The sequence below is a fragment of the Cavia porcellus genome, unplaced genomic scaffold (genome assembly GCF_034190915.1).
Source record: "Cavia porcellus strain 051 isolate PalLab524CR breed Dunkin Hartley unplaced genomic scaffold, mCavPor4.1 scaffold_5, whole genome shotgun sequence".
NCBI classification, from domain to species: Eukaryota; Metazoa; Chordata; class Mammalia; order Rodentia; family Caviidae; genus Cavia; species Cavia porcellus.
The window spans coordinates 74,840,184-74,852,817 of NW_026947488.1; positions in this window are offsets into that span (position 1 = coordinate 74,840,184).

The following is a 12,634-nucleotide window of genomic DNA, read 5'->3' on the forward strand; positions in this document are numbered from 1 at the left end:
GGACATAAGAGGTAGTGTGGTTGATTTTCCTGGAGAAGCTTGTCATGCTGGTTTTCCTGATAGCTACTCAGCTGTTCTCATCATCTGAGTGATATACGGGAACGAAACTCCCACCCTGCTAGTGTCTGCAATGAGTTCATGTTCTCTAAAATCAAAGAATGAATTTTAGGAACAAAAGGGGTTAAGAGCAGAATATAGTTATTGATAGAAAGAAAGCTAAGCTTCTGTCAAAGAAAGACAGCAGGTGTCCAAGTGGGTTGCTGAGGATCTTGCTGTTTTAGGGATTTTATAGATCAAAACCACAAGGTGAGGCAAACCATGGTGAGGACACATGGGAACTCAGAAGGTGGGAGTGAGGTAGGACAGCACTATGGTGAACCAATAAGATCACAGATATAATGGCTTATGCAAAATTGGTTACACTGCAGATAAGTGAAGAAGTGTGTCCCTTAGTAAGCAGGCATGAATAAAGAGCAGGAATTCTTCCTGTAGGGTGTTGAGTAGGTGTCTCCTTCTTTCTTCCTCAGTCTGATAGATACCTATTTAGACTATCAATCCCTGATGTTTATCCTTAGAATTAGGGTGCATTTGTTTTATCTTTGGTCTTGTGGTCTGGCTCACAGTGGGACGTGTCTGTCTGCCCAGAGTTGCAAGGTATCTGGCTCACTGATTCCTTCAAGGCCTAGCCCTAACTGAGTACCCATACTATTTCTATGTAACTCAAAAGAAGCTTGGGTCCTCACTGTCATTGAGGATGTCTGTGGTTCTTGTCCAGGGAGTGATATAGTAAACACCTGCTACTTGTCCAGTGGGAATTCCTCTTGTTTAAACTCAAAGAATGAATGTTAGGAACAACTGAGATTAAAAGCATAATATATAAATTAAGTGGAAGAAATCTTCTGGCAGAAAGAGAGATAAAAGTGGTCCCCAGCAAGTTGTGAAATACCTGGCCATTTCTAGGGATTTTCATAGAGCAAATTTTCAATGAAAGGCAAGTTCAAGGTGTGAAAAATAGAAAGTTACAAGGTAGGCAAGAGATGGGACAGGACTATAGTCAACCAGTGAGATTATGAATAATTGAATAAATCAGGAACAAATGGGGAAGGGAGTCACATATCAAGTGGGCGTGAATACAGAAGAGGGTCATTTCCTGCAGGAGGCTGGGTTAGTGGCTCCTTTAAAGCTATTGATAAAATCAGTAATTGATTTTATCCTAAGAAAGAATGTGGGTGCAATATTTTTTAATCTTTTGCCTTGAGGTCTGGTCCACAGTGGGAGGTGTCTATCTTCCCTAGAGTTGCAAGGAATGTGATCTTCTGCCCCGGCTTCTTTAAAGGCCCAGCCCTTTGTTACTGACAATAACATTTTATCTAATTTAGCTGGCCATCACATTCCCCACTCTGAAGATGTATGCTTAACTGCCATGAAGTACTAATGGGTGATGACCAATCTGACTTATTCAGCCTGAAGCGGGTTGCAGTTGTTGACTGGCCATCAGAGATACTGTACAGAGGGCCTATTTGAAGGCCCCTGGTAGATACCATTTTTTCTCATCTTGGGTAGGAATAAAGCTTTAAATATGAAGGAGAGAAATGCAAAGAAGCAATCAATTAAGCATGGGTCAAATAGTAGAATCAATAGAGTAATTATGAGCATAGCCAACAAAGATGTCCATAAGGTAGCTAAAGATAAGGTCCATGGGATTTTAGAGTCTGACATGTTATTGATGTGTCATCTAATATCTTGAACATCTATGGAGATATTAACAGGAAGATCAGGAATGTACACATCATACTCAGTTTTTTAAAACTGTACTAGTGCTTCCTATGCTGCTGTTAGAATGTCTAATGCCATCCTATTTTGCAGGATGGCTTGTCCCATTAACTTAAATTTTAGTTAGGAGAGAGACCAGCTGCTGTGTCATTTAATGCCTGTTGAGTACGGCTAGTTAAGGCCTCAATATGTGAACTATAGCCTTCTCTCTGCACAAGTTGTGGTGGATTCCAGTGCAAGAAATCTAAAAGGAACTGAGTATGTTTGTAATTTATTTTTTCTGAGGATTACTTGGATTTATTCTGCCAGAATAAATTTTCCGAGACATGAGAGCATGTGCAATCAAAATATGAGCATTAAAACTCACAGGTAGGTTTAGCAACTGTTTTTAAGGGATAGCAATTTTAAGCTAGTGGCTCTTTGCCCCTTTTATGGATAGAATCTTACATTTTATCATAAGTTCTCTAACCCTAGTAATGATTATCTCTAAATTTTGATGACATGTGAGAACCAGTTTAATGCATTATTTGACCAGTAAAAAACTGCTAAATTTTTTACATGAACAACAATATGTATTGTATATGGAAAAATCACTGTTGGCATCCTGTATATATATATATATATATATATATATGTGTGTGTGTGTGTGTGTGTGTGTGTGTGCATTACAGTACTTGGCATAAAATTTCTCTAGGATGGGAGCTAGGCTTTTAGGCATAGCTAAAAAGAATGTGGGAAGAGAAAGTTATCACATTTATGGCATGAATAAGATATTGATTTTTTTCTTAATGTGATTGTTTGTATTAGAGTATGATGCCAAGAAGGAAAGTCAGAGTTGAAAAAGACCAAACAGACATGTGAATTTGATGCAATTGGCTGACTTTTTCCTCTAGTGGCGACCACTCAGGGCTCCTCCTTATACATGATAGACAAAGATGACAATCTGGCCATAGTGAGAAGGCAGAGTGCCTCCAGGCCTTTTAGTCATTACCCACCTGGGAGGATGAATCTCAGCTCTGGGGCCTCTGCCTTAGACTGCAGTCTCCCTTCCAGTGGCAGCCTTTGCAGTCGGAGGATAGCTTGAGGGTCTCTTAAGGCAGTTCTTCCCCAGGTGGCCTGGTTTCTGACTGTAGCAGTAGTTGAGCCTAGTTGTTGGGCTCTTCTGCAGCCTTAAGATTCAGATTTAAGATCTATTTCTGTTAAAGCCACAACAAAGGCAATCACTTTTTGGCCTGTTTGTTTTCTCACATTGCCTTACTCCCAGTTCTTAACATGGAATACTAAGGAAGCAGATTTGCTTAAGTGTCAAGTGACCTACGCAGAGCAAAAGCTATCTTTTGTAACTTTTTTCTAATATCTTGTGTTGACTGGATAATAAACATGTCTTTCAAAATAATCTGTCACTCTATTGAGAAACAGGATCTAGGGAAGCATGTTTTACCAGTGTCACTAATAATTGATCTAAGAAAGCAGAGGAGTTTTCATCATCTTTCCTAAAAAATAGCTGATAATGTAAAATAACTAAAGGGAGTGTTTTTTGTCCTTCTTATACCTTCAAGAATACACAGCTGATAATGTCTCCTGCCCCAATCTCCTGTCTGGTTGTTAGGCCACCAGGTGCTATGGCTTGAGACTACTTCAGCTATGGTGAAAACTGGTAGATTCCCTGGATGTCAGTCTACTGATTGTCTAAAATTGACAATCTGATATTCAATCCCCAAAGCAATAGCATCTTGGAATGCTGTATGTCTCTCATTAGAAGTCAGTCTTTGATTTTACATTACCATTACACCTTTCTGGCCTACCCTACAGGTCTGTGTATGTCCTCCAAAGACTTCAACGTATTTATGATGGACATCTGTAATTTTCCAGGATTTTATTTTATCTGTCATAGGTCACTGAGAGAAAAAGGCACATGACTTCTGGAAGTTTCAAATTGTTCATTTATTTTCTGTAATGTACGTTATCATTCAGAAGCTTGCATAAAGTCATCTAAGGATGGATATGGCCTTGTAGAAAGCCAGCCTTAAAGCAGGTCTAAAAGCCCCAATCATCAAGACACCAAGGGAATATAGGGAAAACCTTAGATTCAACAACCCCAGGTAAGATTTTGATGAAGCCTGCCATAGCCTCAGGTTCCAAAAGATTGGGAGGAGCAGTCTTGGGCTCTGTGATAGTGAATGTGTCATGGGCCTAAGGTACCTACTTTTCCTGTGCCTCACATTTACACAGGAGCAACAATGGCGACTATTTCTTAATGTAAAGAATGACTCTACACTCTACAATTCTGACCATTTCCAGCTGTTTTTCACAGTATAATTTCAGTTTGGAAAAAACATAATTAATGCTTTGCTCTGCATTCAACTTAGGCTATGGGAGAGGGTAGGCCATGCACATTGGCAAAGAAATCTCATATGGCACTTTTTCAAAATGTAGAGTCTGAACATCTTTCCATGCTAAACAACGCATTCCAAAGTAGTAAGAGAATTTAAAGTTGATCTACTCATGTATGCAATGCATAAAACACACAATTTTGGTTTCCCCTCTTTATTTCTAGTTGATTTGCATATCCCCAAGTCCTCTTATGAGTAGATCCCACTCCAGGGCTGGTGGATGTCATCTGGACAGAGTACCAATAAAATTCCATCAGTCTGTCTAGCCTAACACTGGGGCACAATTTTATAATCCCTGGTAACCTGTGAACTTATTCTTGAGACATTTAAGAATGGAAGTTAAAAATGGTCTGAAATGTGACAGGAATGCTTAAAGAAGGAAGGACAGATTTGTAATAAAGTATTATTTTTGTTCACTGGAAGAGGGAATATGCAAAAGGGTGAGTTGGAGGTAGTTAGAGCACTTCTCTGGTTGTGCTGTAAAGGAGAGCACCTCTGGAGATGGAACAGTAGTTCACATGGGGAGTACTTGCTGTAGGCAGTAGGGCTGACAAGTTACAAAGTTACTTGTGTTATTCATCTAATCATTTAGGCAACCTTATAGCAACCACAGAAACAGGACAATGCTATGCTTCTCCAGAAAGGCACCCAGCTGTGTGTTTGGTCAACATACCATTGGCCATGGCTTCAATGGAGATTCTCCAGAGAGATGCTGGAGAAACCTGTCCTCTGCTTTAAGACTGGCAGCTGCTCCAAGTGCATTTAGCTATCTGGCAGAACAAGCACTCTTGTAACGTTTTTAAGGGAGAAATAAAAGCCTGAGCAAGATCATTTCCTAGCACTTTTAAAGTTTACAATAAATGTCCTAAAATTCATAGCTCCTTATCAAAGTATTTTCCTGTACGCATAAATAAATTGTTGGAGAGCATCCCTTAGGTGAAACATGTTTCGATCAAGTAAGTGTGGTTCTTTCAGAAAGGACTCCTGCTTTCATCTAGACATCAGTTTTTTTTCTTCTGTATCTCACGTTCAGTAGCCCAAAGGAGAACTGATGTTTTACAGAAGCTTACATTGAAGCCTGTGATTGCATTCTAGAAAATCAACAGTAGATCTTGCCTTAAGCATCATTTCGTAGCTTCAGTACAGATTCCTCAGTGTGCTGGCACACAATCTGCATCACACTGTCTCACACTTTGTGGCTTTCTGCACTGATATCTGGGCCTTGAAGTTTCTTGATACAAACTTGCAAAAGACATTGAGGTAGGCTCTAGGCATCTAGCTGCATTCATGGAGGACATTGTTTGGGGATCCAGGCCCTCAGTTGGATTCTTTGGATCTCTAGTGCGTGGACAGATCTCCTGAACACTTTTGCATTTGACTGTTTAGGTGATTATTATAAAACAATCCCATAAATTATATGTCTTACATTAAGTCTATTCCCTTGTAAACTTTTGAGTATAACAATAGCCACCATTATCATATAACAAAGTCACCATTATCATCTCCATGATACACCCACAACAATTTTCTGTTATACAAGCATGTGTTTTACCATAATGGATCATCTTCATCACTCATGCCTGAGTAATCTGAGATTCATTTTCCATTATGAAAAATTTCTAAATACAATTTTTTGTGTATCAGTGTGGTAAATTGGGATACTCCTAACAGAGCAATTCAAAGAAAACTCATTTTTAACCTATCCGGGAATGGTATGAGTCTACTGGACCCTCTATGCTGCTTGGGGAAACATACAGAAAATCAGTTAGATGGAACAAAATGTGGATCAGAATTTGCCACACCTGAACACAACTTGCCATTTGTCATACTGAATGAATTAAAACCTGGATTTTTTCCTGTATCCCTGAGGAAAAGATACTGATCTGCACAGCCATTTATTATAATTCTAAGATTCAAATTTAGAGTAGAAAAGTAAGCAATGAGCCTGCTGGCTCCAGTGCTATGTCTTGCAACTTTTAAAATGTCACAATTGTATTATAACATGAAATCATTAAATGTACCTTTTAACTTTGATTGTAGACAATAGAGTAGACTGGACCCAAGAATGGGAGAATACAGTACCTATTGTTTCTCTTTCATGATGTTTAAATTTTGAATCTATTCAGATGAAGGTGATGTACCCTAAAAAGTATTAACCTTGAAAAATAACTTTTTCTCTGCCATCAAAAGTACTTTCATTTTCTCTTTATTCTCTGAGTATGTATTCCAGGTATTGTTTTCTTTTCCTCTTTTTTGCTGGAAATAAAGCCTAGGACCTTACACTTGCCAAGCAGGTGCTGTACTGCTGAACTACCTCCCTGGGCTATCACACCGATTCTTAATTTCTCGCTGAGAGGATATCCAACAGTTAAATTTCATTGTTATTGTGTAATAAAGTCATAGAGGAAAAAAAGAGCAGCATTATTACAAGGAAAGCAAGCATAATAGTGTAAACAGTGAATTTCTACAAGTATTGTATTAAATTATATCAAATTGGTTTCTATGTTAAACCACATTTTTTGTGTGTTTTTGAGAGTGGGCCTCTCTATGCACCTCAGTCTGGGCTTGAGCTCACTTTGTTGCCCAGGCTGGCATCAAACCTGTAAGGATCTTCATGTCTCAGCCTGCTGGGTGCTGCAATCATAGCCATGCACAAGAATGCCTGGCAGATTTGTTTTATATGATGTCAGAAAGATTTTTCAATGTGCTCTCATTTTACAAGTTAAAAATAAACACGGAAAAAAACACATAAGCAAAGAGAATCACTTAATTTTTAAGTGAATGCAACTTTGAGGACACATTTCCCTCAGCTTTCAATCCGCTTGCCAACTCACAGCAGGTATGGTTTTGTCAGGATAAATGATGACAATGCTCACTGTAGTTATGCAGACTAATTTGGGAAAATCTTGGAGAAATATTTATTCTACACATCCATATGAAGTGAAGGTAAATTTTCAAAAGATAGATTGAAGTAAAACAATCATTTAGTCCTGCATTAGGCAGAAAGACTGACACAGACCTGATTTTGGATTTCAAGAACATGAAGGGCTAATAAGGGACATACTACAAATTATAGCATCTGAATGTATCTCTAGATTTAGAAAGAGGGTTGAGGTGAAAGACAGCAAGAGGATGGGTAAATGAAGAAAACAGCCAAAACTGGAGTCAGCTCTGTCTCCTGATTGTAGGAAAGAAAATGCTCAACCACTGTGGTTCACGCATTGATACATTTAGCAAAATGAAGTCATGTTATACCACTTTGACTAGGATCCCATTGCTTGGATTGCCTTGGGGCTCCCTGGTTCCTGGTCTGCATCAGCTCACTGATCTCCACAGAGCTTGCTCTAGGCTGTCCTCCATCTCCACCCCCACATATGTGATTAACTTCCAGTTACAAGTGCTCCATGCAACTAACACAAAATTATCTATTTTGTTATAAAAAGAAATAAAATGATAAGAAGTTTTTGAGCTTTGTATCTAAGAACTTTTAAGGTTTTCCATAAAAGTACATATAAAAATGAACTACACTTTACAAAAGTAATAATGAAAGCTTGGCTTGTTGGTGTACTCTTATAATCGCAGCACTTGCGAGGCTGAGCCAGGATGATTACAATTTTGAAGCCTTGAACAATGTAATGAGTTCAAGACTAGCCTCAACTAAGCAGCAAGAACCTCTCTCAGAACAAAGTGTACATTCTCCTACTTTCATGTGTCATATGCAGCTAAGCTAGACAGAAATTAATAGACAGTCAGAGAGGGTCCAGGTTTTCAAGGAAGTCAGTGAAAACTAAAAACATCAGAATTGTGACTGGAGGCACAGTTAAAGAATGCAAGGCCCCAAGATAAAGTCAGGTAGCTAGGCGCACATGCTTCCATAGGGATAAGCAGATCATGAGATTGCATTGAGATTATAGTATTATGGATACTATAATCTCTTAATGTGTGACATTAAGTCTCTTAATGTGTGACATGCATGAGACCCCTGGGAGAGACCAGCATCCAAGTCTTCCCCAAATATTCCTATTTTCTTTTTTTAAAATTTTATTTAAAGAAAGACTAAAAAAAAAAAACCAGAAAATAGGTATAAATAATACATATGTTTAGAGAAAAAAATAGTAAGAAATTACTAGTTGACGCTTACATATTGTCATTTTACAAATAGTTGTTCAAGATACAAAAATGGAACATGTAAAGTGGGAATTCAAACAGCGAGACTGCAAACAGTTCTGTTCAACTATCCAACAGAAACTTAGTTAACATGGTTGTCAATCCTATACAGTTAAAAATACATGCCATTATCCATATCTTCATTTATGTTTCAATTAAACAAACTAAAGCAGGTTAAAATCATTCTGAACAAAGGATAGTATTGCTGTATTTCACATCACGACACTCTGTGATCAGCACTGGGTATTTTAGTGTCTTTTTTCTTCAAAGTATCTGTTCATTTCATCATGTGTCATAAAATCAGTTCTCATAAAATGTTTATATGATTCTACACATGCATGAGTCTTAACATGTATTTCTATCCTTGCTATATTAGAGGGAGAAAGAATACAAAGAAAACAAAACAAAACATATTTCTATAAATACATGAAATGAAAGAAACATATAAGACCATTTTACAAAGAGTTCTACCATGGTTCCTGTGTTGTCTCTTGTTATCTTCAATAGAATTGGCTGTATTATCAGACATAGTATAATTGAATATATCAGTACATAACAGTATTAACAAAAACACAACTTTGTATATAGTATAGAACTTCAAAAACTGGTAGTTATCAAACCAGAATGTGTATATAGAGTCTTGTCATCTTCAATGTAATTGCCTATACTCTCAGACTTAATACTATCAATCATATCAGTTTTGAATAAAATCTTTTCTGCTTCATTTCTGTTATGCTCTTTTTTTTTGCCAAAAGTTGTCTGCTTACCTTCTTCATTCTGTTTTCTGGTCCATTCATTGAGGCTTCTCTGTCACTGTTCCTGGAATCCTAGTACTTTTCTCTCTCTGTAGAATGCCCTGCAGTATTCTCTGCAGTTGGATTGGTGGTTGCGAATTTCCCAAGTTTCTCTTTTCCCTGGAAGCATCTTGTTTCTCCATTAATTTCTAGAGACAGTTTAGCAGGGTATATCATTCTGGGTTGGAGGTTATTTTCTTTCAGGGCTTGGAATATTTCACTGTAGGCTCTTCTTGACTTGATGGCTTGCATCAAGAAATATGCCCTTATTCTGATGGGCCTTCCTTTGTAGGTTATCTGTTTCTTGTCTCTAACAGCTTTTAATATTCTGTACTTATACTGAATTTCTGGGATCTTGATTATTATATGCCTGGGTATAGCTCTGTTTTGGTTGTAGGTGGCTGGAGTTCTCTATGTTTCATAAATCAGAATATAATTTGCTTTTCCTATGTTTGGGATGTTTTCCTTAATCATTTCTGTGAATAACCTTTGTAGTTCCTTTGTTTGTACCCCTGCTTCTTCATTCACATTCTTTATTCTCAAATTATAGATCCTCTTGTTGTCTTCTAGCCTTTGTACTGTTAGTGCTTGTTTCCTTGTTATTTTAAAAAAGTTTTACCTTTCATAAATCCCACTTTGTAAAACTGTCCTTCAGTTTGGATAATCTATCCTTAGTGTCTTTCAAGCTGATTTGCCATCTTTCCATGGAGTTTTTAATTTCCTGGTAATCTCTTTGAATTTGCTTCATGTATTCTATATTTTTTATATTCTTCATCAAATGGTTTTCTCCTTTGTTAGAGTTCCTCCCTTCTTCTGTCTGTGTCTGCTTGAGGGGTGCTTAGTATATCTTTTATTAATCTTCTTATATCTTGCTTTACTTGGCTAAATATTTCATGTTTGAACTTGTCTATGAGGTCCCAAATATATCTCTTTCTGTCCACTGGGTCTGTTTCTGATATTGCATGTTTGCTGCTCTCATTCTCCTTTGTATTTTCCTGTCCTGGGTCAGTGTTCTCAGGGTTGGGACCTGTGGACTTTTTCTTGTTGCTTCCTCTTCCCATCTTTTTTGCTTCTTCCAGGAGGTTCCAGTTTCTTTCTTTGGTTACAATTGTTGGTTACAATTCTCCTGAAGCACACTGGCTAAATGACCTTCCCACTGCCATGTGCTAGTGAGTTGCAAACAGGGACAGCGTATGCTGGCCCCTCCCCTCTTGGTCAGTCAAGCTGCTGTGGCCTGCACTGTATTACTTTGCGCAGCCTCCCCTCTGGGTCAGTCAAGCTCCTGTGACCTGCCCTGTATTACTTTGTGCCACCTCTCTCCTGGGTCTGTCAGACTTCTGAGACTTCACTGGGTTAGTGTGGTTAGTGCCACCATTGTAGGGACTTGATTTTGGATAACCTATTGGATCTCAGTCAGGTCACATGACACAGGTCTAGCTCACTCCACCAATCCCATTTGAGAAGGGAACAATTGACTTAAGTCACTGCTGCACCTTGTACTTGCCAGTCCTGCCTGGTCCCAGAATGTCATCTGATGGAGCTACCCTTTCTATGGAATGGCTCCACTCCTGTCACTCACCACAGATTGATGTAGGCACACTGCCAACTCAGCTCTCTGTTCAGCTGGCTAACCCCCAAACTCAATGTAACTGGACCTCCAGTTAGTCAAAGAGGGGGGACCTCAGATGGCTTGGGAAGTCCCAGCGGGACCTTAGCAAGTCACAGCAGGACCTTGGATGGTCAGCAAGTCACCTGTTGTGGCGGGAACACTGAACCTTTAGCTATTCCAATAACAGCACCGGGACTGTATGTTTGGTTGGTTCTCACCTTAACTTCTTGGGATGAGAGAATTCATCTCCCTCTGCTTGGGGCTCTCCACTCTGTATAATGTTGAATTCTAAGTTGACTATCTCAGGGAGCCTCTGTAGCCATTGTTATCTATCTGCCATCAATATTCTTATTTTCAAAGTCACAGATAAATCAAGTGTAATGATGTCACCACATACCCTTGCTACATGCCCCATTCTGAACCAGATAACTATTTGCTAAGTTATTATACGTATAATCCTATAGGTGGATTGTAGTTTGACTCATGTGGTATTCACATTATGAGTTTGCTGTAGAACATATCCCAGTAGGGCTAGGGATCTAGCTCAGTTCTTTCTTTTTTTAAATTTTATTTTAAAGAGGGTAAAATTAAACATACCTAAACAGAACAAAACAGATCATAAGAAAACAATGTAAGAGACACAGATTTCAAAGCAAGACCACCAGAGATCTTCACTATCATATTGTCTCTTGCTTTCTTCCAAAAAGTTGTCCATATCTTCACATACAATGAATTCATACAAAAAAGTATAAAACTGATCAGAACAGGATGATGGAGGCATTTTATATCTTTAGATCAGACAATAGGTAAGTCAACAATGGCTGTCATAATGTCTCTCATTCACTTTAAAATAGCTGTCCATACCTTCACATATGTTGAAATTAAACAAAACAAAACAGACTAAAATCACTTTGAACAAAGAATAATAGTATTGCTGGATTTCACATCGTGATGCTATGGAATCTGCAATGGGTACCTTAGTGTCTCTTTTTCTTCAAAGTACTTGTCATGTCAATGTGCATTGTATAATAAATTCTCATAAATTGTTCAGAAGTTATATACATGCATGAGCCTCTACATGTATATCTATCCTTTCTGTATTAGAGGGAAAAACAAGACAAAACAAAAACAAATTTCTAGAAAAACATGAAACAAAAAGACACATAAAATCACAATACAAGTGATATACAATGGTTACTAGGATACCTCTTGTTATCTTCAATAGAATTGTCTATACCATCAGGCATAGTATAATAGAACATAGAAGTACATAACAGTATTAATAAAACAAAACATTGGAAATATAGGATTTCAAAAGCAAGTAACAATAAAACCAGAATGAGTGCCCTAGTGAATCTTCTCATCTTCAGAGTAGTTGCCTAAACTCTCATACTTGATACTACCAAACATAACAGATTTGAATAAAATCAGTCAAGACAAAACAGTGACCTAACAAACCAAATTCAAATAAGATCAGTCATAATAAGACAGTGTAAGCAAAACAGGGCTTCAGATTAAGTTAATAGAAAATTAGTGATGGTTACCATAGTATATCCTGCTATTTTTGGAATAGCTGTCTGTGCTCTCAAATCTAGTACAAATAAACAGACTGAAATGGAATATAATTAGACTAAACAAAGGGATGAGAATCATGTGGATTTTAAATCTTTATACACTGTTTACAATGTTTTCTGCCTTCCTTTTTAGACAGTTCCTCCCCTTTCACTTTGACAGGGTGCACTGCACCCTGCTATTTATCTAAGTGGTTCTGAAACTTTTTATTCCTGAGCTTGATCTTAAGTTGTATTCCTTTACCTACAAAAGCCTCAAGATTTTCCTTTGTTATAGTTGGGTAGTTCTCCACTGCCCAAAAGTGCCATGTCTTTCCACTCTATCTG